Source organism: Rhinopithecus bieti, unplaced genomic scaffold, assembly GCF_001698545.2.
Source record: "Rhinopithecus bieti isolate Rb0 unplaced genomic scaffold, ASM169854v2 scaffold_13400, whole genome shotgun sequence".
Classification (NCBI taxonomy): domain Eukaryota; kingdom Metazoa; phylum Chordata; class Mammalia; order Primates; family Cercopithecidae; genus Rhinopithecus; species Rhinopithecus bieti.
Genome location: NW_016807991.1, coordinates 1,939,121 through 1,963,607, shown reverse-complemented (window position 1 = coordinate 1,963,607; position 24,487 = coordinate 1,939,121). Strand labels below are relative to the sequence as shown.

Genomic DNA, 24,487 nt, shown 5'->3' with positions numbered 1-24,487 from the left:
GCAGGCACGGGGCCCAGAGAAAATTATCTTTCTAACCACTACGTTGGTACCATAATCACCTTCACGCAGCAGCTCTGGTTCCTGGGGGAGGGGCCACCGGAGAACCACTTGGTTTGATTCCTTTAATCTTTTGACACCGCCTGTCACGGAGGAGTATGTAATTAGGCCGCACTGTACCTTCCCAGCAGCCCAAGCCTCAGGCACCTTGCAAGATGAGAGCAGGTGGTGCTGGAGCCGCCGGGCTGGGCTGGGCTCTTAATTGGCCTGTGTGCTTCTCTTGGAGTCTGTCCTGTTTTTCCAGGGATGCAGCCACCTCCTGGACCGTGGTGGGGGTTGCTCTCTCAAGGGGTCTCTGAGGGACCAGGGACCCTGCCATGATGCTGGTTTGGGGACAGGGTGGTGGCAGGTGAACTCTGGCCTGACCAGCTAATGGCCTGAGAATGTGCCCTGCCTGCTCCGAAGAGCTCCCTGACCCCAAAGACCCTGCTGTGCACACATCTGAACCCCCATCCCAGGTCTCTGCACCTTGCTATAAAGAGTCAGCCATGGAGATGTGTGTGGCGACCCCAGGAGCACCAGGAGGGAGGCTCTCCTTGCCTGGAAAGAGACCAGCCTCTTGTTTTCTACGGTGGACAGGCCAAAGGGATACAGTCGCAAGGGTTTGAGGATTTGGAAAGTGGAAGAGATTTGAGGATGGCCAGGAGGGGTTTGGAGCCCTGTTTGGCTCAGCAAAGAGCAGAGTAAAACAGGGCTGTTTATTCAGGCCCTAAATGATGGGGAATGCTGCTGTCTGCCCAGCAGCTGACACGCTGTGGGGGTGTATTCAGGCAGCGCTGCTTCCTCCTTCTCCCTGGAGCCTCAACCTCTCCTTGGGTGTGCAGGAATCTTCCCCTCCATCCTGCACTGGCAGTTTTAGAAGAGGGTGGCAACTTTCCCCTCTTCCACAGCCAGCGCCTGCTCAGCAGTCTTTCCGCGTGAAAAACTGAACAGGAGCCCCTGGTCGAATCATCCCCCAGCTGGGAGCAGCGGGGCTTCATGTAAAAGTGTGGAGCCAACCAGAGCAGGGAGAGGGGGTGACCTAGGGAGCGGCCACGTACAGGGATGCCCTGGCCCGTCCCTGAGTGTCCTACACCACTCTGCTAGGCCTGGGAGGCCCAGGCATGGACAGGAGGGCAGGGTACCCTGTTGACCGTCTACAGGATTCTGGAAGGCTGAATGACATGGTGATAATCAGCTCAGCTCTGGGGTCCAAACGCCACTTCAAATCTCAGCTTCACCAGACAGGGGTGACCGTAGGCATGGTTTAACCTCTTTATACTCTGTCTTCTCGTCTGCAAAATGGAGTAGTAAAGGAATGATTGAATCCTGGAATTGCTGTCAGCACTAAAGCAGATAGCTAAGGCAAGAGTTTGGCACGGGAGACAAGCTCCACAATGTCAGCTGTGGGGTTCCTTCGGCATTGTCTCATCAAGTCCTTTGACCCCAGATGGGACAGGAGCCCGGGAAGTTCTGAGATCCTAGATTATGCTATCGAAAGGTGGCTTCTAGGTCTCCCGGCCCACACTTCTCCAGGGCCTCCATCTCGGCCACCCCAGGTCCTACTTCATTGTTCAACAGCATTCCCAGAAAGGAAAGCTGTGTTCTCCTCTGGCCCAGCCTAAGTTGTAGCGAGGTGAAATGCCTTCCCCTGCCCCCTCTAAATAGTAGTTCTGGGTCTTCTGGAAACTCATCAGCAGCCACTCTGGATCCCTGTGGCCTGTGGACCCACAGCGTCACTGTCCCCCGGGGGCTTCTGAGAGACACAGCGTCCGGAGTCCCAGCCCAGGCCTGGGGAGTCAGAACCGGCCCCTGGACCAGATCCCCGGAGGATGTGTGCATGCAGAGAGTGTGGGAAGGCTGCTCCATGCCTCCTAGGAGACCACAGTTCTCTCTCACCACCGTGACAAGCCTCAGTGATGTGTCCCTGGGAAATGCGAGCTACCTGCAAGTAAATTATTATTAATAGTTACAGTACCAACATTTGCAAATAATGTCATTTTGGAAAAAGGAAATTAGAGCTGACTCGAAGTTATTCCTATCAAGACATCACCCTTACGTCTGCATTCTAACATGCTTTCTTGAAGGAGAATTACTGTCGTGATGCACACACATGGGGGACCTCGTCAGCAGGTGTCCACTGAGGAGGGAAGAACTAACCCACCCTTCCTTCTGAACAGCGGTCCTACCCACTATGTTCCCAAGAGACGGTCAGTCAGATGGTGTAGGAGGCAGAATGGCCCCAGGCAGCCACATCCATGCGGTGCAGGCCTCGTTCTTGGAAATTCTTCCTTACGTTGGTCTGCAAGACGCCCCCCTGGAACTCTTACCCTTCCTTGTTAAGTCTCTGGCTGCACATGGAATTAGCCCACCTCCTCTTTCACAGGACACAGCTGTTCCTTCCCGTTGCTGCCGTAACTAATTGCTACAAACTGAGGGGCTTGCAGCAACAGAAACTGATCCTGTCACAGCTGTGGAGGCTGGACGTCCAACAGCAAGGTGTAGGCGGGATGTGCTCTCTCCAAAGGTTCTCGGGGAGGATCCTTCCTTGCCTGCTCCCAGGCGTCCCTCGGTTTGAGGCTGCCAAGCTCTAATCACTGCCTCTGTCATCTATGGTTTTCTCCTTCTCCCTCCCAAATCTCTCTCTGCCTCTGTCATGACACCTGCCACTGGATTTGGGTTCCCCCCGAATCCAGAATCTCATTTTGAAATCCTTAACTCAGTTACATCTGCTAAGATTCCTTTTCCAAATAAGATTGCATTCACAGGCTCTGGCAAGCAGGACATGGACAAATCTTTCGGGGGCCACTAATCGACCCACAGGAGGTCCATTCAAATATTTAAAGGCACGCTCTCAACCAATTGCCTCTTCTCCATGCAAAGACAAATCCCAGAATCGTTCAGTAGATCTTCCATGTGATCTACTGTCAGCCTGACTGACACCCCTGGCCCTGGGCAGAATGTCTGTCTCCTCTCAGACAAAGGACTTGAACAATTTTTCTTTTCTTTCCTTTCCTTTTTTTTTTTTTCTTTTTGAGACAGAGGCTTGCTCTGTTGTCCAGGCTGGAGTGCAGTGGCGCCATCTCGGCTCACTGCAACCTCCACCTCTCGGGTTCAAGCGATTCTCCTGCCTCAGCCTCCCGAGTAGCTGGGACTACAGGCGCCCGCCACCACACCCAGCTAATTTTTTGTATTTTTGGTAGAGACGGGTTTTCACCATGTTAGCCAGAATGGTCTCAATTTCCTGACCTCGTGATCTGCCTGCCTCAGCCTCCCGAAGTGCTGGGATTACAGGCGTGAGCCACCGCACCTGGCCAAGGACTTGAATGATTTTAACCTGGTAGGGTAGGATGAGCTATGGTGGGCAGTGGGTGGTGTCACTTAGGTAGAGAACTTGAAAAAGGAGGTTCCCAAAAGCAGGGCTGGGACGTGGGTGAGGTAAGAGAGCTGCCTGGAATCTAAGGCACTGCTCTTTCAGTCTCACGCAGGCAGGCCCGTGAGCGTGAGTGCTTACATCCACTCCCTGGGCCTCGCTCTCCTCTCCCTAGCCCCGGCCTGCCCTAAAGAAGCCAGCTGGGGGACTTCCAGGACCCTTCTCTGGAGAAACGTTCCAGAACTGAGCCACCCACCGACACGAGTGAGCTTCCTGCGAGAGTGAGGGGAGACTCCCTGAACCTCTGCTGGGTGCTCCCCACCGCTGCCACACCAGGTTCCCAGGGGTCAGTCCCATCCCTGCCTGGGGCAGAGTCAGGGAGAGTCCTGGGAAGAAGAAATGGCATGCGGTAAAGAGTTTCCTTCCCTGAGGGTCTCAGCCACTGCACCTTATTCACCTTGCATGGGAGTATCCAGGGATCGTGCCCCCTGGGGTTGGCCGGTGTACAGGTTCTGCGGTCGTTCCAGGCATTTCTGGGCAGACCACCGCCGAAGACTCACTCTTTCATGGACCTCCACTTGTAAGCCCCTCTGGAAGCTGAGGGTGAGTCCTGCCTGGCGTGGTGCCTACCCAGCCTCATCCAGGTAGCCACTGGCACTGCAGCAGTTAGGAGCTTATGGCTGGTCCCCAGCCTTCCTCCCCTCAGTCTCCTGGGCTCTTTTAACAACCCTCATTTGCAGAGCTGTTTTGAAGTTTTGCAGAGAACTTTTTACCTCTCCTTTAATGGGGCCTTCACAATGACCTCGACATTTATTCATGAGCCCATTGTACTATGATGAACCTGAAGTGAAGGCAACAAATCTGCTGCCCCGGGCTCCACAGCTCAGAATCTGGGGTCAGGACTGGTCTCTGGGTCCATCCCTCCCAGTGATCTGCTCTTCCTTTGCCAAGCATCTTGGACTAGACGTGCAGCAGGAGTGTCCAGTGAGTCCAGGGTAGACATCAGGCCCGCAGGCACAGGCCTGGTTACCTAGAGAGTTGCCTCTTCTGACCAAGAGGAAGAATTCATGAAGAGCCAGCCTCCTGGCCTGGCAGGCAAGGGTTTCACCTGGTCATCAAACTTTTTTAAGAGCCACCAAGGAAGCAAATAGCAGGTGGCCAGGCCAGGATGGACATAGTCAAAGTGAGTTAGCTGGTTTCGTGGAACTGCTAACCCAGCCGCCACCCTCTCCTGCCTTCCAAGTAGCAAATTCTCTGGTCCCGCTCACAGTCAGCTTGTACCTGGCTTGCTCATTCTTGAAGAAAGCTCACTGCTGGGCCCGCCTCTGTCTCTGAGATGAGGCCAGGAAAGCTGGGGTGGTCTCACTCTGTGTCCTGGTTCCACCACACCTGACACCCAGGAGAGCTGAGAAAAAATCTGCAACCTTTCACAGCTGGTTGACTTTCAGCACAAATGGGCAGGTGCCTAGAGCAGCCGGCAGGATCTGCTCATCTGAAACCACTTGGGAAGCTCCAGGGAACGGTTCTCCATCCAAGCTGGCGGGAAGTGAGGTGGGCCTCAGCCTGGGCCCAGATTCGTCAGGGTAAACGCCACCTGTGGGAACTCAGGCTCTGCCTGGCAGGGGCCCCCAGAGCCGTTCTGAGATGACTCTTGCTTCTGCTGCCAGCAACGGCGGGTTCCATCTCAGGGAGGGCAGGAAATCAATCCTCCATTAATCCTCAGGACTGGTTCTTTAAGCCCACCTGGGTTTAGTCCTTAATTTCACTATTTACTGGGTGACCTGAAACCAGTGACTCAACCTCTCTGAGTGCAGGCATCCTTCTCTGTTAAGTGGAAATAACCATAGAACCTCCAACCTTACAGGTTGTTAAAAGGATCACATTAATTGACAGATGGAAAAGTACTGGTAATGTCTAAATGCCTGGCAAATGCAGTTGCTGGTTGTTTTTGGTTTTTTTTGTTTGTTTGTTTTTTGTTTTTGTTTTTTTGAGACAGAGTCTCACTCTAGCCCAGGCTGGAGTGCAGTGATGTAAACTCAGCTCACTGTAACCTCTGCCTCCTGGGTTTAAGTGATTCTTCTGCCTCAGCCTCCCAAGTAGCTGGGATTACAGGTGCCCACCACCATGCCCGGCTAATTTTTGTATTTTTAGTAGAGATGGGGTTGTGCCACGTTGGCCAGGCTGGTCTCGAACTCCTGGCCTCAAGTGATACACCCGCCTCAGCCTCCCAAAGTGCTGGGATTCTGGGTGTGAAAATGTAGTTAGTGTTAATGTCATTACTGTTGTGATGGGAAGCATGCCAAGGGGCAGGCAACAGCCATACCCTGCCCACTTACCACCTTTCTACTCTCCTCATGGTCCCCCCAATACCAAGTTTCATCATGCCAAGGCCCACTGCTGCGGTTATGAGCAGAAATGGGCCCCCTCCAAATTCGTATGTTGACACACTAACTCCTAGCACCTCTGAATGTTATCATTTTGGCGACAGGGTCTTTAAAAAGCTAATCAAGGTAAACCAAGGCCACTGAGGTGGGCCCTAATCCAGCATGACTGGTGTCCTTATAGGAAGAGGATATATGGACAGAGACATGTGCAGAGGGAGGACCACAGGAGAACACAGGGAGAACACAGCCAAGTCACCAACCCTGCCTACACCTTGATCTCAGACTCCCAACCTCCAAAACCATGAGAGAAGGAATTTCCGTTATTTAAGCCCCCCAGTCTGTGGTGTTTTGATAGGGTAGCCCTAGGAAAAGGATACCGTTATGTGACCCATCGTAGGTTCTGGAAAGCATTTGTTCTGTAGGACATCAACAGGGCTTGTGTAAACACAGGATTCTGCAGTCAAACAAATCTGAGAACCACTGGGTCGAGCATAGCTCACCAGATTTTCTTTACTGGAAGCCTCCTCACAGCCGTGACTGTGCTCATGGGTGTTTTGAATGCCTAGGACGGGAGAGACTGGGGGCATTTCCCACCCTTTCTTGAACATGGAATCCTCGCCATTGCAAAGCATGGGCTTTGTGTTCTGCAGAACAGGCCTTGGCAACATGCTGGAAGCCGAGACCAGCTGGGGTGGGGAGGAGGCATGGGGGCAGGGTAAGACCTGGGGCCCTCTGCCTGTGCTGGTGAGTCCCTCGATCTCCCTTATCAGACAAGCAGCAGGGCCAGCCAGGAGTGCCACGTTTTATGGCTCTATCATGTGTGAGATCTTGCCCATTAGGGAGAAGCTGTCAACACAAAACATAGATTTCAAGATACACTTTCTACTCCAGGATTATGAATAACCCCTTCGATCATTAGAACCAGAGCATTTTTTTAAAAATCCAATTTGTTTCCCACTTCAGAACCCATTTAGTTTGCTTCCTGTCCTCTGGGTTGGGGAGGGAGGGCTGGAGGCTGGAGCCTTCCAGAATCCTGGCTCCGGTAACCTTGCACCCCCCCAGAAATTGTGCAGGTTTTTCATCTGAAACCTTGATTTTCCTAGGAATCGTCTGTTACCCATTTCCTATAACTCAGCTGTGTATTTCTGTTGGAAGGTATTCCCTTTATAATCAGGCAGAGCTGCAGGGGGCGCTGTGGAGTGGGCAGCATCCCCTAGAGGGTCAAGAGGAGATATTCCAGACAGTCTCCCAGCGGAGAAGTTTGGGAAGGTGCTGATTTCATCTGTCAAGTCCTAAAGCAATGAACTAATCCAAAATTAAACGAAAACAAAAATATTCACCAGGCAAAGGAGTGTGAAAAATCCCCATTGCTGTCTCTCTCTCCTCATCAGCGACGGAAACCCGGGCTTCCTAGAAGAAACGATGCACTCCCCACCTCCCTCTGTTTGTGCTGCAGTGAAAACTGACACGAGAGATTCATTGGAACATGTGCCCTCGTTCCACTCTCATCAGCCCACCACGGGGACAGGAGCTGTTCATCTTTTTGGCTCTGCTCGCAGCCTCCAGAACACTTGTGAGGGGCACCTTGCAGGTGCCGTGGTCGGATGAGGCCCCTGGGGCTCTTCCAGAGGCTGGCACTCTCCACAGTTGTTGCTCACCTACCTGCTCAGGCCAGGACAGGCCGGAGTGGACAATGTCTTCCCAGGAGGCTGAAGCTGCTCTATCACTCACCAAACCCTCTCATCTGCTGGCCTGACCCTGTGCTATGCTGGAAATAGCACTCGAGCCGGACGTCCTCCCTGACTTGGAGAAGGGCAGTGCCCTGGAAGGAGAGGACACAGAAGCAGCTGTTTACATAACCTCTGAGGGCTGCAATGGGGCAATGGGGCGAGCAGGAGAGTGACCAGGAGCCCGGGGCAGCTGGTGACCCACTCCTGGAGGCATTTGTGAGGTGTCAGAAGAGGGGGCCCCCTTGAGCAGGGCTTGCAGGGATGGCTAAGAGTCCATCAGGCGGATGAAATGATTTACTTTCTCACACTTACCAAGCTTAGAAATGACCTCCTTCATGCATGTGAATGACTTTATTCATGTATATGACTCACCTTCTTCATGCATGTGATGATCTTATTGTTTGCGACTCACTTTCACGCATGTGATGACCTTATCCATGTATGTGACTCACCTTCATGCATGTGATGACCTTATTCATGTAGCTGATTCACCTTCTTCATGCATGTGATGACCTTATCCACGTATGTGACTCACCTTTTTCATGCATGTGACAACTTTATGAATGTGACTCACTGTTTGTCTTCCCATCCCCCTAAAACGTAAACTCAATGAGAGCAAGGCCTCTGTCTACTTCTTTTTAATCAGCATGTCCCCAGTGCCTAGCTCAGTACACAGTAAGTACTCAAAACTACATGTTGAATGGCTGGGAATGAAGGCCAAGGGAGAGTCAGGGTGGGAAGGACCTTGACAGAGAGTGACAGGTGCCTGCCCCATCCCCCCAATCTTAACAGGAATCACCCCCTGACTTCCCACCCTGACAGGTCCCAGGACAGCCTCACCAAGAGGTGCATGGCCATGAACCATTCCCCCTCATAACTTCCAGATGCACCAAGATTGCCATGGAGAAGGCCCAGATGAGGTCCCTGGGCTGTACCCGCTTGCCAGCAGGTACAGAGCGGCGGGTGGGGGCTGCTGGCTGGCCCTGCCACGCACCCTTCAGGCTCCCGCTCCTGCCTCCCTGAGCCTCAGTCCTTTTAGCTCTCATTTGTAAGTGGGCCTCAACCCAAGCGCAAGATTCAGCGGGAATCCGGCCGGGTTCCCAGACGCTTAATTGGAGCTGGGCTCTTCATTACCCGCACACCTGTTCCCCAGCACCATATGGTCTGAGGTAAATAGACTATAATTGTTTATCCAGAGTCCATTCTGCCGTGAGTGAGTGAGTGCCGGGCCGCCTCCACCGCCACCTCCAGCTCCCCCGCCATCGCCCCTGCCACTGATCCCTCACCGGGCTGCTGAAGGACGAAGCCCCACACAAGGTTAAAGAGTTTACAGCTGTCCCGGCAGAGCCACCTTCCATGTCCGGGGGCCCGCCTTGGAGCAGCCTCTCCTCCGGCTCCAAGGAAAAGTCCCTGCCCAGCTATGCAACTGCTGGGAGCTTGGCAGCCGGGTCTCCCTGCCCTTCCAGCGTGGCTGAGCAGCCGGGCCCCTCGCTAGCACTGCGATCATTTATCTCTTTCCCCGTGGAGGCTGGAGGACGTCTGAGAAGGGCCTGGGGTTTGGAGCCTGGAAGGCATGGGCCTGGCTTATATCTCCACGCTGCCACTTTCCAATTTAGCAGCCTTGGGTGAGTTTCTTCACGTCTTAGGCTTTGGCTGCTGCGTCTTCCAAAAATCAGGACATGATTTTTTTCTGCATCACGTGGTCGTTCGCAACAGAAGGCGTTAATGTTCACGGGGTACATCCTGTTGGGTCAGCACGCTGCCGTGTGCTTTAGAGATAGGGCCTCTTGGAGGAAGACACTTTGATTATAAACACTTCACAGAGGAACAAAGTCAGGCTTAGGCTGGTGAACCCACTTGCCCAGTGCTACCCAGCCAGAAACTGGGGGAGCTGGAATTCTAACCCAGTTCTGTTGATTTTGGAAGTTGATCTCCTGACCACCATCCTATATTTACATGATGAGATCATGCATCAAAGAGGCCTGGCCTGGTGCCTGGCATATAGAAGAAAATCAATAAATGCCCATTCTTTTCTCTCTGCCCTTCCTTCAGTGAACAGATGCCCCTGCCACCACCACTCAGGCTTCTGGGAGGCATCCAGAGCTCCGGGCTGCCAATGTGCCCTCCTCCAAGATACAGTATAAATAGAGCAGAGCCCAGTCCCCTCCCCAGTCCCCTTGCCTTTGTTCCTGGCCAGCCCTACCAGGAAGCAGTGGCCCTTCCCCACCATGCAGCCGATCCCCAGATGGCCCTGGACCACCATGCAGCCAGGCAGGAAAAGGGGGAAGGCAGGACGGCAGACAATGCCCCAACAGAGCTGAGCTCTCAGCCTTGGAAGGAGTCAGATGAGTCTGTCTTAAGAAAGAGCAAGGGCCCCTGAGCATTTCGGGTGATCTGACTGAAAGCATGACCCTGTGCAGGAGGCAGAGTGCTCGGCACCTTGTGGGGAACCAGAGCCACACGAGAGCCTGGACACTCGGGGCACCTGGGGCCTCTCTTCAGGGGCACAGGAGAAGGCTGCTCTTCACCATCTCACCACCTGAGTTTTTCCCTTTCCTGCCCAGAGCTCCTCTGGGAGCTCTGAGTTTTTCCCTTTCCTCCCAGAGCTGCTCCAGGAGGATGGATGGCTTCCCCAAGCCCAAGAGAACAGATGCTGTGTCCTCTTAATCTGCACGGAATTGGTCTTTAATATGATGAAGGGCTTCTAGACCTTTCAGCTCTGACGGATCCCCTATATAGCAGAGTCACTGGCTCTTACCAGAGCCTACCTGGGCAGGCAGGCGCCCTCGGGTGGGCTCAGAGACTGTCTCACCCCCAACCAGTCGGCAGCAGCTCCCCCAGCCCAGAGGAAGGATGAGACTCAAGTCCTATCCTTTGATAGTCCTATCCCCCTAGATAGACAGACAGCAAGTTCCCAGTACACACACTCATCAGTCCACAAAGAGGAGCTCCACACATGAAGCACATGGCCACAACGAAGCCAGGAAACCAGGGGGAGCAGAAACAAGTGTTGCTGGAGCCTGTAGGGTAATTGGGGAAGTCTTCTTGCAGGAGGTGCCCCCAGGGGCCTTGAGAGCTCTGATCCCCATGAGGTACCTGCTGGCTCTGTGGAAGGTAGAGAATCAGGCAGGAACAAGAATTGCAACCAAGAAAAAATAGATATGAAAAAAAAAAGGAAAAGCTTTTCCTAGCAAGTTTTCCATCTGCCTACGAGACCCTTTGAAGAAGAGCCTGCGGCCGGAGCAGCAGCAGCAGCTGCCTCTCCCATCTCCCGGAAGGGGAAGGAGTTTTAAACAATACTTAAGCTGCTATATAAATTGGCCCCTGAGGGGATGCCATGCAGCTCTGCCTTGGCCTGATGAGCACGGGGATATCTGCAAGCCCAGGCATCAGGCATGGCTGCTGGAGTGGTCAGCAGGGTGCCCACCTGCCCTCAGCATTGGAAAGATGCAGCGTCCTGGAAGCAGGAGTCCCACTCCCTGGGAACGTGAGCCTCTGAGGAAATCTCTGTAACTCAAAGACTTGGAGAGCCAGGTGTGGTGGCTCATGCCTGTAATCTCAACACTTTGGGAGGCTGAGGTAGGCAAATCATGAGGTCAGGAGTTCGAGACCAGCCTGGCCAAAATGGTGAAACCCCATCGCTACTAAAAATAAACAAATTAGCCGGGCATGGTGGCACGTAACTGTAGTCTCAGCTACTTGGGAGGCTGAGGCAGAAGAATCACTTGAACCTGGGAGGTGGAAGGTGCAGTGAGCTGAAATTGTGCCACTGTACTCCAGCCTGGGCAACAGAGCGAGACTCTGTCTCAAAACTAAAAAAAAGACTTGGAAACCAGACTCAGGTGTTCTGGTCGGGGTCCTGGGTGAGGGTCAGAGCCCTGGATGAAAGGGAATAGGAAGGAATGTGGCCTGGACTCCTGTTCTACGGCTGGACACGGGACCAGGCACTTTATAGACACTCTCTCATCTAACCTTCGAAGACCTTCCTGCTAGTTATCATTGCTACTCCCATTTCACAGATGAGAAAACTAAGGGCCAGAGAGATGAAGTCACTCGCCCAAAGTCACAAAGCCAGAAGGGGCCAAAGCCGGCATTTGAATCCACGCCATACACTGTGCCTCTCTTTGAATGTTCCACTCTGGTTAGGGAAGGTGGAGCAGCTGGAGACAGTCCCCAGACCTTTGCAAACTGTCCTGGACTTTGTGGCACAGCCTCGGGCCCTGAGGTGCAGGGGACACACAGAGCTGGCAGAGTTTGAGATGAGGGAGAAGGGCTGTTCTCCCGGGCTCGTTCCCTTATCAGAACATCTGTGTCTAGCTTCAAAGCCATGGCTGTCATTGCCAGGGCCCCGTCCACACCTCCCGGGCACCCAGCGGGCAGCACATGGCACAGGCATCTGGGACACACCTGAGGGCTTCTCTCAGCCCAGGTAGGGGCCGAGCTCAAGGGACTGGGGAGTGAATGGCCCTGGAAGCAGCCTTGGCCAATGTCAGATGGATTCAGAGGATGAAACCTCCAGCTGCCAAGTTCCCCAGTGGAATTGGGCCCCACTGCCCATGGCAGTAACATTCTCAGTTATCCTGTATTCACTTCTTCCTGCCCCCGTCTCCTTCCCCACTCGCCTACGAGTACTTCCCCAGATCACCTCCCAAAGAAATCAATGCATGCAACGCCTTGTCTTGGGTCTGCTTCTGGGGGAACCCAAGCTAAGCCCTCCCCTGTGCATCCTTCCTGCCCCCATCCCTGTGCCTTCCGTCCACCTGACCCCCATGCATCAGGAGAACGAAGGTAGGTTTTCTCCTCAAGGAGACATAACTAATAACAAGATCACAAGCAACCCAAAGACACAGACATCAAATATTACACACCCGGAGTGAGATCCGTATCTCTCTATCTGGAGCGCCGTGCTTTAGAGTGACGGCGCGGCCGCCAACCCTCTCATTGATGAAGTATGTTATAAGTGCTAAGTAATAATAATACTGTAAAATGCCTCAGTGCTCAAGCATGAGCCCTGGGCTCCAGATAAAATGCCAGACAGATAGATTAGCAGGCGGAGGAAATGCCCCAAAAGCCATCTCACCACAGCTCCCTGGGCCTAACAGATAGGTCCCATCAGCCCACTTCAATTACTACTTGGGGACTAACAGCCAAGAGACTGATTAAATCCCCTGTCCAAGCGCCTGTGCTGTGCAGAGCTGGTGACAGCAGGACAGCAGGACAGGTGAGAACAAGGAGAGTGAGACGGGATGGGGGAGCGTGCAGGTCATCTGAACAGATCTGGGCTCATCCTACTGCAGTGCCCTATCTGTCCTTACTGAGCCATGTCCGAAGCCCAGGCCACCATCCCCCAGCACTGGCTGGGCCCAGAGCAGGGCTGGCCATCCTCTGCTGTCCTCCTTGGCTGACTCCTCTCCACTTTCCATCAAGAGAAAATGGAGAGGCTGAAAGAGGCCATGGAGAACCAGAAGGACAGCTGATTTGCTTGTCCTCGGGGGATAATCTGGGGGAAGGAGGTGGTTTTGCCTCAGAACCAAACCCAGGTGGAGGGGAGCACCAGGCAGTGAGGCCTGCCTCAGAGCGAAAGGCAGGAAGAGGGAACAATGGCCAAAGCATTAGACAAGGGCCCTTGAGGACTGTGAGCCCCAGAGGCTAGAACTTGAGTAAGGGGCATGAGAAAAGCAGAGAAGGAGAGGTTCCAACTCCCAGAGATGCTGCCTTCCACGGGGCGGGGGCGGGGGGCCAGTGAGAGCACCGCAGGAGCCACAGCTGGGTGACTGTCAGCCTCAATCTCCACTCGCCCCCAGACACCTGCTCCCCGTGCCCCATCTGTTCCAAGGTAGGAAAGGTCAGAGTGACAGCTGTTGCTGCATTGGGAGGGGCAAGGCCTTCCCTAGTGGAAATGTATCATGTATGTCCTGCTGAGCCGGCGAGTCTTTTTTCATATAGGGCCTTTGACCTTCAGAAAAATATTTGAATCAAGGAGTGTGGGAGGAGGAAGAGGAAGAAGAGAGAAAGCAGGGAGGGAAGGAAGAAGGGAAGGGGAAGGAGAAAGCAAAGAGGAGAAGGAGGAGGAAGAGGAGCAGGAGGAAGGAGAGGAAGGAGAGGAGGGAGAGGAGGGAGAGGAGAAAGGAAAGAGGAAGAGAAAGAAGAGGAGGGAGAGTGTGGGAGGAGGGAGAGGAAACAGAAACAATTTACGCTAAATTTTATATTTGAGAGAGAACACAAGGAAACGTTTGATTTTTTTCCCTAGTCCATCTGAGAACAAAATAGTGTGAATGTTGCTGAACATGTGTTTTTTAAAAATGAAAAACAGAATGTAAAATCGTATCCAGGCCTCCCAACAAGTAGTATCTGAATGCTCACAACTGGGTCTGCCAATCCCAAGGGACAGGGCTGTGTGAGGGAGGAGGTGGGGAAGGAGGCTCCTTTGACAACAGGCTAGGAAGCCTCTGGGTGCCAGAGACCATGAAGCCGGAGAAACTCGCCCATCCTTGTTGAAGAAGAACATATAAATGCTCCACATATGGAAACTCAACTTGTAAACTCTCATTACTCATGAGCCGGAGGTGAGCAGATGGGAAATGAAACGGCACCAGCAGCGAGCCGGGGAGCCCCAATGTGAGTATGAACCGGTGCGGGCGGGGAGGCCGAGCCTGGGAGGGGCAGCCAAGGGCGAGAGAGGGCGGGAGGAGGCGGAGATGGGGCCTCGGGGCAGGAGCAGGAGCAGCGCGTGGAGGCTGTAGCCGGAGGGGCTGGGATGTGGGAAAGAGACCAGCAGGGAGGGGGCCGCTCACCTGCAGGTGGGCACAGCGAGAAACATGAGTGAGGGGCTCTTTCTTCCTTTTCGTTCCAGGGGGTCTAAGAGCGAGGAGGAGGAGTGCCTGTGGATGGCAGAGTAGACCTCGCCTGGGCCAGGTCAGGGCTCTGCTGCCACAACCCAGGCACATCCCATAACATTCCAAATTCTTCCACAACCCTCTTTTGTGTTTTCATCCTAAGAGAGGAGGCGCCAGACTGGAGTCCTGCTCCGTAGAAACAGGTCTCTGGCTCTGCCTGGGGGCCCCTCTCTGCTTCCTCCCGTGTTCCTTGCTCTTTCTCGCCTGTTCCTTGGGCTTCCTCCCGTGTTCCTTGCGCTTCTGCTCAAGCTTCAGAAGCCTGTGGTCACCTCAGTGGGATATGGGGCTTGGCACATGAATCCGTTTGCCAGGGCCGTCATGACAAAGTGTTGCAGGCTGGGAGGCTTACACAATAGAAGTTTGTTCTCTCGCAGTTCTGGAGGCTGGAAGTCCGAGATCAAGGTGTTGGCAGGGTTGGTTTATTCTGAGGCCTCTCTTCTCCTTGGCTTGGGAGTGGCTGTCTTCTCTGTGTGTCTTCACATGGTCTTCCCTTTGTGTTTGTCTGTGTCCAGATCTCCCCTTCTTAGAAGGACACCAATCATACTGGATGAAGGTCCACCATCATTTTAGCTTGATCGCCTTTTTTTTTTTTTTTGAGACGGACTCTTGCTCTGTCGCCAGGCTGGAGTCCAGTGGCACAATCTCGGCTCACTGCAACCTCTGCCTCTCAGGTTCAAACGATTCTGCTGCCTCAGCCTCCCAAGTAGCTGGGATTACAGGCATGCACCACCATGCCCAGCTAATTTTTGTATTTTTAGTAGAGACGGGGTTTCCCCATGTTAGCCAGGATGGTCTTGATCTCTTGACCTTGTGATCTGCCTGTCTTGGCCTCCCAAAGTGCTGGGATTACAGGCGTGAACCACCGTGCCCTGCCTTGATCATTTTTTAAAGACCCCCATCTCCAAATGCAGTCACATTCTTAGGTGCTGGGGTTGGGTGACCACATCTGGATTTGATGGGGTTGCAGTACAGCCCATGGCAACAACCAGCAGAGGAGATGCATAACAAGGGTAGGGTGGGGAAAGTAAGAGGCAGGGGTTTGGGAGGCTGAGGTGGGAGGATGACTTGAGGTCAGGAATTTGAGGCCAGCCTGTCCAACATGGTGAAAACCCATCTTTACTAAAAATGGAAAAAAAAAAAAAATTAGGCGGGCAGGGTGGTGGGCGCCTATAATCCCAGTTACTTCATCTCAAAAAAAAAAAAAAAAAAAAAGGAAAAGAAAGAAAGAAGGAAAGAAAGAAAAGACAAAGGAGGCAGAGGCCAACTGCACAAACAGACCCTCTTTTAAGCCCTCAAGTGATGGTGCTAATCGTCACTAGGGCAGAAAGTGGGCAGCCCTTCATTCGGGTAGACCCCAATTTATAACTCCTGTGGCTTCTGTTTCTCCTTCTCCTCCTGCTTGGGCAGGGCCTGCTGTGTTCTGCCACCCTAAGTCTCAGGCAGCAAGTGGGACAGAGGTCTAAGAAGCAGGGGACCCGGCTGTTGTTGTCAAAAACCCCCTTCCACCTTCTCCCGTCTTCAGGGCTTAGCAGGGAGCAGGGAGAGGGCAGGACCTTCAGCCTAAGTGGCAATGATTGTTGGGGAGACTCGAGGCCAAGCCACCGAAAGTGAAGGGAAGAGGAAGGGAGAAAAGGCCAGGGATAAAGCTCAGAAGAAAGGAAACCGAGTCCATCTCTGCCACATCCCGGCTGTGGAGCGCTGCACATGCCTTCCAGTGTTTCAGACCCTCATCACCACCATGAATGAGGACGGCATCATCAGTGGCTCCATTTTCAGAAGAGCAAACAGAGGCCCAGAGGGGTCTGGTGACTTTCTAACACCATGACCAGCAGGTAGAGGACTTGTAGTTTGAACCAGGTTTGTCCCACTGGCCACCTCCCTTTCTGCTGCCTTTCCTACCCTGCACTGCCAGGCTGTGTCTGTGTGGTAGGTCCCCAAGCTGGAGGGTGAGCCCCCGAGGTTACCAGATGTCAATATCAGGCAGATCGGCAATCCAGGACCTCAGGGAAGGTTTAGAGGACGGAACAAACCAGAAGTCAGAAGTGAGCCCAAAGCCAGGAAACCCAGGATGACAGAATGCTGGGAAGAACAGGTGGTCTCCCAAATCTAAGAGGAAAGGCTAATTTGGTCAAAGCCCCAATCATGGGAGCCCTGAGGTGTGCTCTCGAAACGCGTCTGAGTAGGTCCTGCCCTAACCCCACGCAGTTGCAGGCTCCCTGGGCCAGGCAGCGAAGGTCAAAACTGTGCTTGCAGCATGATCTGAGTCCAAATGAAGGAGACACAGAAGTGAGTCCTGAATGTCTCAAGTTCTCCCAATTAAGGAAGACGCTGTCCTTCTGGGATCAGCCAGGTCACAGCAGAGAGCAAGAAGCAGTTGAAGATGCAAACTTAGGTCACCCAGCACTGACCTGGCCCAGCCGTTGCTCTTGGAAGCAACACACTGTTGGGTGACTGGGAAGGAAGTTCTTAACAAGAGCTAGGATGGAGCTGTAGTAGGAGGGGATCACATATCTCCTCCGGAACGGCTTCTCGGCACTAATAACCGGGTGGGGACCCGAGGCCAATGAGTGAGCTTTCTCTCTCTAGCCCATCTATGTCCAGGATAATGATGATGACAATGAGACCAGTGCCAGGCTTCCTGGGTTTACTGCACGACCTTGGCCAAGGGACTTAACTTACCTATAGCTTTTCTCATCTGTAAAATGTGATAAACACAGCACCCTCCTCACTGATGAGTCAACCCAGGCAAACACCTCCCAGCCTGCCTGGCCCACAGCAAGCACCTCTGAGCGTTAGCTGTCAGTGCGTGCAGGGGACAGATGTTGTCCTGCCCTCCCAGCAGCTGGTAGAAGATTCCTCTTAGATCGAAAGAACTGCCTTGCTTTTGAAAACTCGTTGGTAAGGTCCCTGGTGGAAGAAGCTAGGGCTTCATAACCCGATGGGGGATGAACTGCTCCCTAAAAGACAAGGGAGGAGTGTGTTGGTTGCACTGGAAGGGGAGGAAGCACAGAGCCAGGGTCAGGAGGGTGGGAAAGCCAGGGATTGCAGAAGGCTGGGAGGTTGCCCAGGGATTGCAGAAGGGTGGGAGGTTGTCCCCACCCTGCACCCCTCGAGTCTCACTAAACTCACAAAATTCTCCAGGCCAATGGATGGTTCTGGGGAAAGGGTGAAGGGCTGTGTCTTGTATCTGCGTCTGCCCACGTAAGGTCCCCAGTGGCCTCAGGCAGACACTGAGGTTTGAAGCAAGCTTTCCTAAATCTCCAAGGGGTGGGGAATTCTATATTCACCACTGGGCTTCAGCTGGATCAGCCAGAGGCCAAAAAAAGTGAGCCACGCAACAGAGCCGGCTTCCCATAGACACGTCCGAGGGGGAAACCAGCATCTCAATAAAACTAAGTCAGCTCCAACCCGAGGTCTCTGCCCACTGGCTGCAACACAGTCCTCAGCTACCACCCCATGGAAGTGTTGTCGCATTTCAAACAGCAAAGACAGTTGGATGTCAGAGATGGTTTGAGTCTCCGACTTTTATGGAATTCCCAGCACAAGAGCCTCCGGGCTCAGGCAAAATTTCCCCAGTGGCAGCGCTTTGCTCCCAACATGCGCCTCGCCTCCCAGCCGCCCTGCTATTGAATCCAGCGTGACTGTCTCTGGGGCCCATAATGGAATTTTATCAGGGATTCCTATAACTGGATTGCTTATTTGCAGCCTTCCGCCAGCGGCAGCTCCAGATAAAGAATGCAGAGTATGTGCTTCGGTGTCACAAACTGTGCCTGGCCACCATCCATCATCCTGTCAAGACATCACTCCAGACAGCCTGGTTTCAAGCAGAACCAGGTTGGGGATTTTCCTCCCAAGAATAACAAACAGCAGCTAAGTCAGGTTAGGGAGCCCCTGCTTCTCCGCCATGCCTTCATTACAGATGAATGGATTTCAGGTTTCCCCATGTTGTCCAGCCAGTTCCCGTCCGTTTCCTCAGGGTCTGGAGCAGCAAAAGTCACCAACCCTCATCCCGTTTAAGAAGCCTCTAAATGTCACAATGAGTTTATGCAACCCTTGGCAGGTAGGATATGGAGATTGGAATAGCAAAAATTCTTTGCAAGTAGAAAGCATTTATAAAATTCATCCATGTATCTTATCCCATTGATCTTTATGGCCACCCTGTAAGGCAGGGATTGTATTCCCCAGTTGCCAGTTGAGCTGAACGAGACTGAGAGAAGTTAAGTGAGTTCTCCAAGGTCACATAGAGTCGAGGGAAGTCAGGATCTGCACCCAGTTCTTTCGACTCTAAATCATGCACTCCTGGTACTCCTTATGTTGCAGCTATTCTTCCTTCCCCATATTCCTCCTCTCCTCAAACTGTGTCTCTCGGTTGCTGTCTGTCTTTCCATACCTAGTTCCGAGCATGCAGTGAGGGTCTGGCCATCTCAGAAGCTTCATGGAGTGGGGGCTGCCCATCTCAGTGGCTGCATGGAGGGAGGAGCTGGCCATCTCAGAAGCTACATGGAGTGAGGGTCTGGCCATCTCAGTGGCTGCATGGAGGGAGGGTCTGGCCATCTCAGTGGCTGCATGGAGGGAGGGGCTAGCCATCTCTGTAGCTGCATGGAATCTGGGTCCGGCCATCTCAGTGGCTGCATGGACTGGGGGACTGGCCATCTCTGTAGCTGCCCTTGGTTGTCTCCGAAGAGGCACTGATCATCAGCGAGTCTGCCCTCCCCTCCTCTGAATCATAACCAACCAGGATCAGTGAGGCTGGAGCTATGAGGGGGTTGCTTAGAATGATCCAGTTCTTTTCTTTGATCTGTTAGATCCAGGAGCCAGCTGAGGCCAGCACAGTTCTCTCCCCTGTGAATGTGACAATTGGCCTGGGTCCTGATTCCCCACATCCTGCTGCCTAACGTGATGCACCCATCATCTCCAACCAAGAGACAGGGATCAGAGATTCAACATGTCAGCAAACTACAACTCACCTGCATGCAAGCCAGCTGTCCAATGGGAATTCTTCTGATCGAGTGATGGGGTGGACTGAGGTTTCATACTTGCTTCCTCCAGTGATGCAGAGCACTATTTCCAAACCCAAATAGTCCTCTGGCTCCCAAAATGAGGGAGAAGAGAGGAGGGGAAGGAGGAGCTAAGCTGCACCCGTTGTCAGTGAGCACAGGTGCAGGAGAGAGGGGGTGCCAGACACATCTCCACCTCCATCCCTGGATCTGTGATTGACAGGTACTTGTATAATTCAGAGGCCAAAGGGGACGAGGCAGGCAGAATAACAGCCCTCGAAAGACACCCATGTTCTAATCCCTAGAACCTGTGAATGTTAACCTTATATGGCAAGAAAAGGATTTTATAGATGTGATTAAGTTTAAGTTCTAAAAATGGAGAGGTTATCCCGGATTATCTGAGTGGGCCCCATCTGCAATCACGAGACTGAGGCAGAGGCAGATCTGACCCCAGACAGAAGAGGAGAATGCAGCAGCGCCCGCAGAGGCAGAGGCTGGAATGGAGCAGCCCCAAGGCAAAGCATGCTGGCCACCACCAGAAGCCAGAGTACGTGAGGCACAGACGCTTCCCTGGAGCCTCCAGGGGAGCACAGCCCTGCTGATACCTTGATTTGGGCATTAAGACTCATTTTGGACTTTCGGCCTCTAGAACTGTGACAGAATACATTTCTGTTTTTTACACACTTTGTGTGTACGACTGTGTTACCGCAGTTGCAGGAAACTCACACCAGGGACTAGAGCAGCACTGGTGGTGACCGCGGGTGCTGGCAGATCTGTCCAAGCGGACCAGGCCCTGGTTCCAGAAGTGAGGCCCTCATGCAGAGGAGAGGGCTGCACATCTGGAAGGGAGGTGGTGATTAGGTAATGAACAGTTCTTCCATTCCTGTACCAATTGAACATGGCAGTCCCCCCTCTCCTAGTCACCCTCATCCAGCCTCCTCCCCACCAACCCCATCTACCTCCCTAGAGGCCACTTGCCTTCACCTTGCCGCTGCTCTGGTGTATTTGTTTTTGCACTGCTATAAATAAATACCTGAGCCTGGGTAATTTATAAGGACAAGAAGTTGAATTGGCTCATGGTCCTGCAGGCTGTACAGGAAGCATGGCGGCATCTGCTTCTGGGGAGTCCTCAGGGAGCTTTTACTCATGGTGGAAGCCAAAGTGGGAGCAGTCATCTTACATGGTAGGTGCAGGACCTAGAGAGAGAACAGGGATGTGTCATACACTTTTAAAAACCATATCTCACTAGAACTCACTCACTGTCTCAAGAACAGCACCCAGGGGGCTGGTGTTAACCCATTCATGAGAATCCACCCCCATGATTCAGTCACCTCCCACCAGGCTCCACCTCCAGCACTGGGAATTACATTTCAACCTGGGATTTGTGTGGGGACACCAATTCAAACCACATCACCCGATATTTACCCATGGGATTTGGGTAGGGACACTGATTCAAACCACATCACCCGATATTTACCCATGGGATTTGGGTAGGGACACTGATTCAAACCACATCACCCGATATTTACCCATGGGATTTGGGTGGGGACACTGATTCAAACCACATCACCCGATATTTACCCATGGGTCTCAGGGCTTCTGCCCTCTCCCCGGGGTGTCAATATAGGCTAAGTCCATGGTCTGTCCAGGAACCCAAGCCTGGAGCAGGGGGCCTGACTGTACGTTGTAAGTCTGACATGGATGGTAAGTGTCCGCCTCACTCCCCGCCACCTCCCTGCATGGGAGGTGAGTGAAGCCAGCTCACCTGCTTCTTCCTCAAGGCCCCACTGAGACCCAGGACCAGCCCCAGGGTCTTGTGAACTCTCCCTTCTTTCCTGCCTGTCCCCACCTGCCACACACACACACACACACACACACACGCACACACACACACACAGTCAAAGGTTAAGAGGCTCTTTCTTTCTTTCTTTTTCTTTCTTTTTTTTTTTTTTTTTAGATGGAGTATTGCTCCATCTTCATCTTCAGCTTGAAGATGAAGACTGAGGGAATAGGAGGAGAAGGAGGGCCAGGGCCACAGGAGCAGAGTTCAACATAGAGAGAAGCCAATCAGGAGTGCATGATCAGGTGCCTGCGTAGTGACCCCTCCCGAAGGAGGAAAAGATGGTCTGCAGAGGAGATGGGCAGGTAGAAACCAGGCAGCCTTTGGAGGTGCCTGGCAACAGGGAGCAACAGTGGAGTTCATGCGAGGTGGCTGAGCAGCTGAAACACAGTCCAGAGAAGCCCATTCATTAATCATTCATTCATTCATTCATTCATTCGTCCAGCAAAACACTCACTGGGCTCTGACTGCATTGGGCTAGGCTCTGGAGATACAGAGATGGGTGAGAAACAGTCTGTGATTTCCAGATATTTGAGCCAGGCAGAGAGATGGCAGTGCTACCAGTTCCACTGTGGGAGGCTGGCCAGGTTCAGTGGCTACCAACTCAGGTGAATAGCTCTGTCCTCCCCTTCCTCTCCCTGTTGCACCGCCCTCCAGGCACCTGCTCTACCTGAGGAGACATGGTTTTGAAGAAGTGCCCCTTAACCTTTGAGAGTGTGGCGAGTGGGGATGGATGGGCATCCAGTCTCCTGGGGGTGGTAGGAGAGCACTTTCTCATCATAGTGACTCTCAACCTGCATCTTGAAATGTAATTCAAACTGAATATGCAAGCAAGAGGTGCGGATGGTGCAGGCAGATGGTGTCCCAGGACCAGGCACATTGGCCTGAATGCAGCTGCTCCCTGTGTGGCTGAAGCAGCGATGGAAGGGCCATGGGCTGTGCTGGATGCAGAAGGATGCTGTCCCAAGAGGTCTGGACATTCTCTCAGGGGCAATGCTGACAGTCTCTCCATTTCAGGTGGAGCAAGCTCCTTTTTGTGTTTTATAAAAGTAGGAAAGATGCATGGGTGAGAGGAGGGGTGGGACCAGAGCAGAGGGAGGGAGGGAGATCACTTGGAGGCTGTTGTCACACACCATGCATTCCAGAAGGGGGTGACATCACCCCCAAAGTGGCAAAATTGGTTCTTGGTGGGGGCTGCCAGAAATCTTACCCTTTATGTTTAAAGGCATAAAAATACACACAGCATAGAAACAGACACGCAGTCTATCTGTGGCATTGCAAGTTCATAGGGGCAGGCAATTAGGAAAAGACTTCTTGACAGGGAATAATGAAAAGAAGATTGGCCGACACTGACATATGCTGTGCAGGTCGAGGCCACCGCCGCACGTCAGAGGGGAGATGAGGGATAGGAAGGTGTGGCCAAGGAGTGTCAGGCACAACTGTAGTAGAGGATGAGAAATGGAGACAGGAGAATCTGTATAAGACCCATGCTTCTTGGGTCTGGGTAACTGGGCTGGGGGAGGAGGGGGGATGCAATTTACCAAAAGAAAGCTTGTTAGGGGGAGAGCTAAGGGTGTACCAGGATGAGTGGTGACCCTCTAAAATGCACGTCCACCCGGAACCTCTTTATTTGGAAAGAGGTCTTCCAGTTCTAATTAATTAAGATGAGGTTATATTGGATATATATATAACGGTGGACCCTAAATCTGGGGTCTCAAAAGCTGATGTCCTTAAAAGGCCATGTGAAAACACAGAATGACACACAGGGAAGAAGTCCTTGTGAAAATGGAGGCGGAGGCAGAGGCGATGCAGCCACAAGCCGAGGAACGCCAAAGATTGCCCGGAGCCCCAGGAGCAAGGAGCGATCCTCCCTCGGAGCCTTCAGAGGGAGCACTGCCCTGTAACACCTCGATTTTGGATTTCCAGCCTCTAGAACTGTGAAAGAATAAATCGCTTGTTTTAAGTCTCCCAGTTTGTAGTACTTTGCAACGGCAACTGCAAACAGCAGGTTCCGTTTGGGTCCCTTGGTTTGGAGGTTCCTGTGGAATGTGCAGCTTGACAGATCCAATAGACACCTGCAGTTTAGGGAAGCAGTGATGGGTGGAGACACTGATTACTACCAGCATGCAAGCAGCAGTAGGAAGAAGAAACTTAGCTGAGATGATTCAGGGTGAGAGTGGAGTGTGAGAAAGGCACAGGGATCAGGACCAACCCCAAGGAAATACCATTCAAGGACAAGCATGAAAGAAGCCCCCTTAAAAGGAGACATCAATGAATGAATAAATGGGGAAACAGAGAGAAAAGTGTCCTAGCACCTAGGGAAGGAGAGAATAAAAACCAGCAAAAACAGTCTGCAGTCCCAGAACCAGCCTCACTCAGTGCTGGGATCCTTGGGAAGTTCCTGCAAGGAGTACAAAGCTGTGGCATCTGTGCCCAAGGATGTCACAAAGGGGTATGAAGCCAAAACATAAGCAAGCAAATTTTAAATCACCCTTAAAGAGTTAACTATCAGCACAAGGCTACAGGAGAAAAAAAAATGATGTCTCAAGGCAGCACAGTGCATGATTAATTAACAAATGAATTGCACAGGCTAAAATTATATAAGAGTTCAGAGGACAGAGAAAGCACTTAGGACTTCAATTGTCAGGGATGGATTTGCTGAGAGGTAAGATTGGACCTGAGTTTTGAAGAAGGAGGATATAACTTGTACAGGAAAACATGAGAGGAAGAGCTGGTTGGGAACTGCCAGGCTGGGAGAGGAGTTAAAAAAAAAAAAAAAAAAGACAAGAAATCAGGGTGCATTTGGGCAGAGGGCAGACAGGGAAACTGGTGTAAGGAGTGGGTGCTTAGGGGTGAGGCTTGGAGGTCGTGGTAGAAAAGGGTACCTGAGGGTTTGTAGGTGAGACTAACAGTTCCAGACTAGGTCCTGCCCTGGTTTGGACAAATAGAAGATTTTAAACAGGGAAGTGATATGTCCAAAGCAGTATCTCAAAGTGAATCTGCTGGCAGGATGAATTAGAGAGGCATAGAGGGAAAGAAGATAAGTCATTGGTTGGGGAGGTCATGAACAGTGAGCAGATGAGAGTGCTGGTGGCAGGAATGGAAAAGAAGCCAGTAGAAGGGAAAGAAGTTTCTGGAGAAGAATCGATGGACAGGAAGACTCGAGGTATGAGACAGAGGAGCAGAGAGGGACTAGGGGGACTTTGCCTGGCAGCTGTAGTGCTCAGACTC

General features: G+C 52.5%; 1 long non-coding RNA gene across 1 annotated transcript; it reads right to left on the bottom strand.

The window, feature by feature from the left end:
- Positions 1-1,235: 1,235 nt before the first annotated feature.
- LOC108537319 (uncharacterized) lies at positions 1,236-22,236 on the bottom strand. The gene is made up of 8 exons (XR_014485106.1): positions 21,963-22,236; positions 19,387-19,504; positions 16,828-16,954; positions 14,318-14,381; positions 6,958-7,098; positions 6,294-6,641; positions 1,603-1,977; positions 1,236-1,320 (listed from the first exon to the last, which is right to left on the bottom strand). It is a non-coding gene; the product is annotated as an uncharacterized LOC108537319 (long non-coding RNA).
- Positions 22,237-24,487: the final 2,251 nt, after the last annotated feature.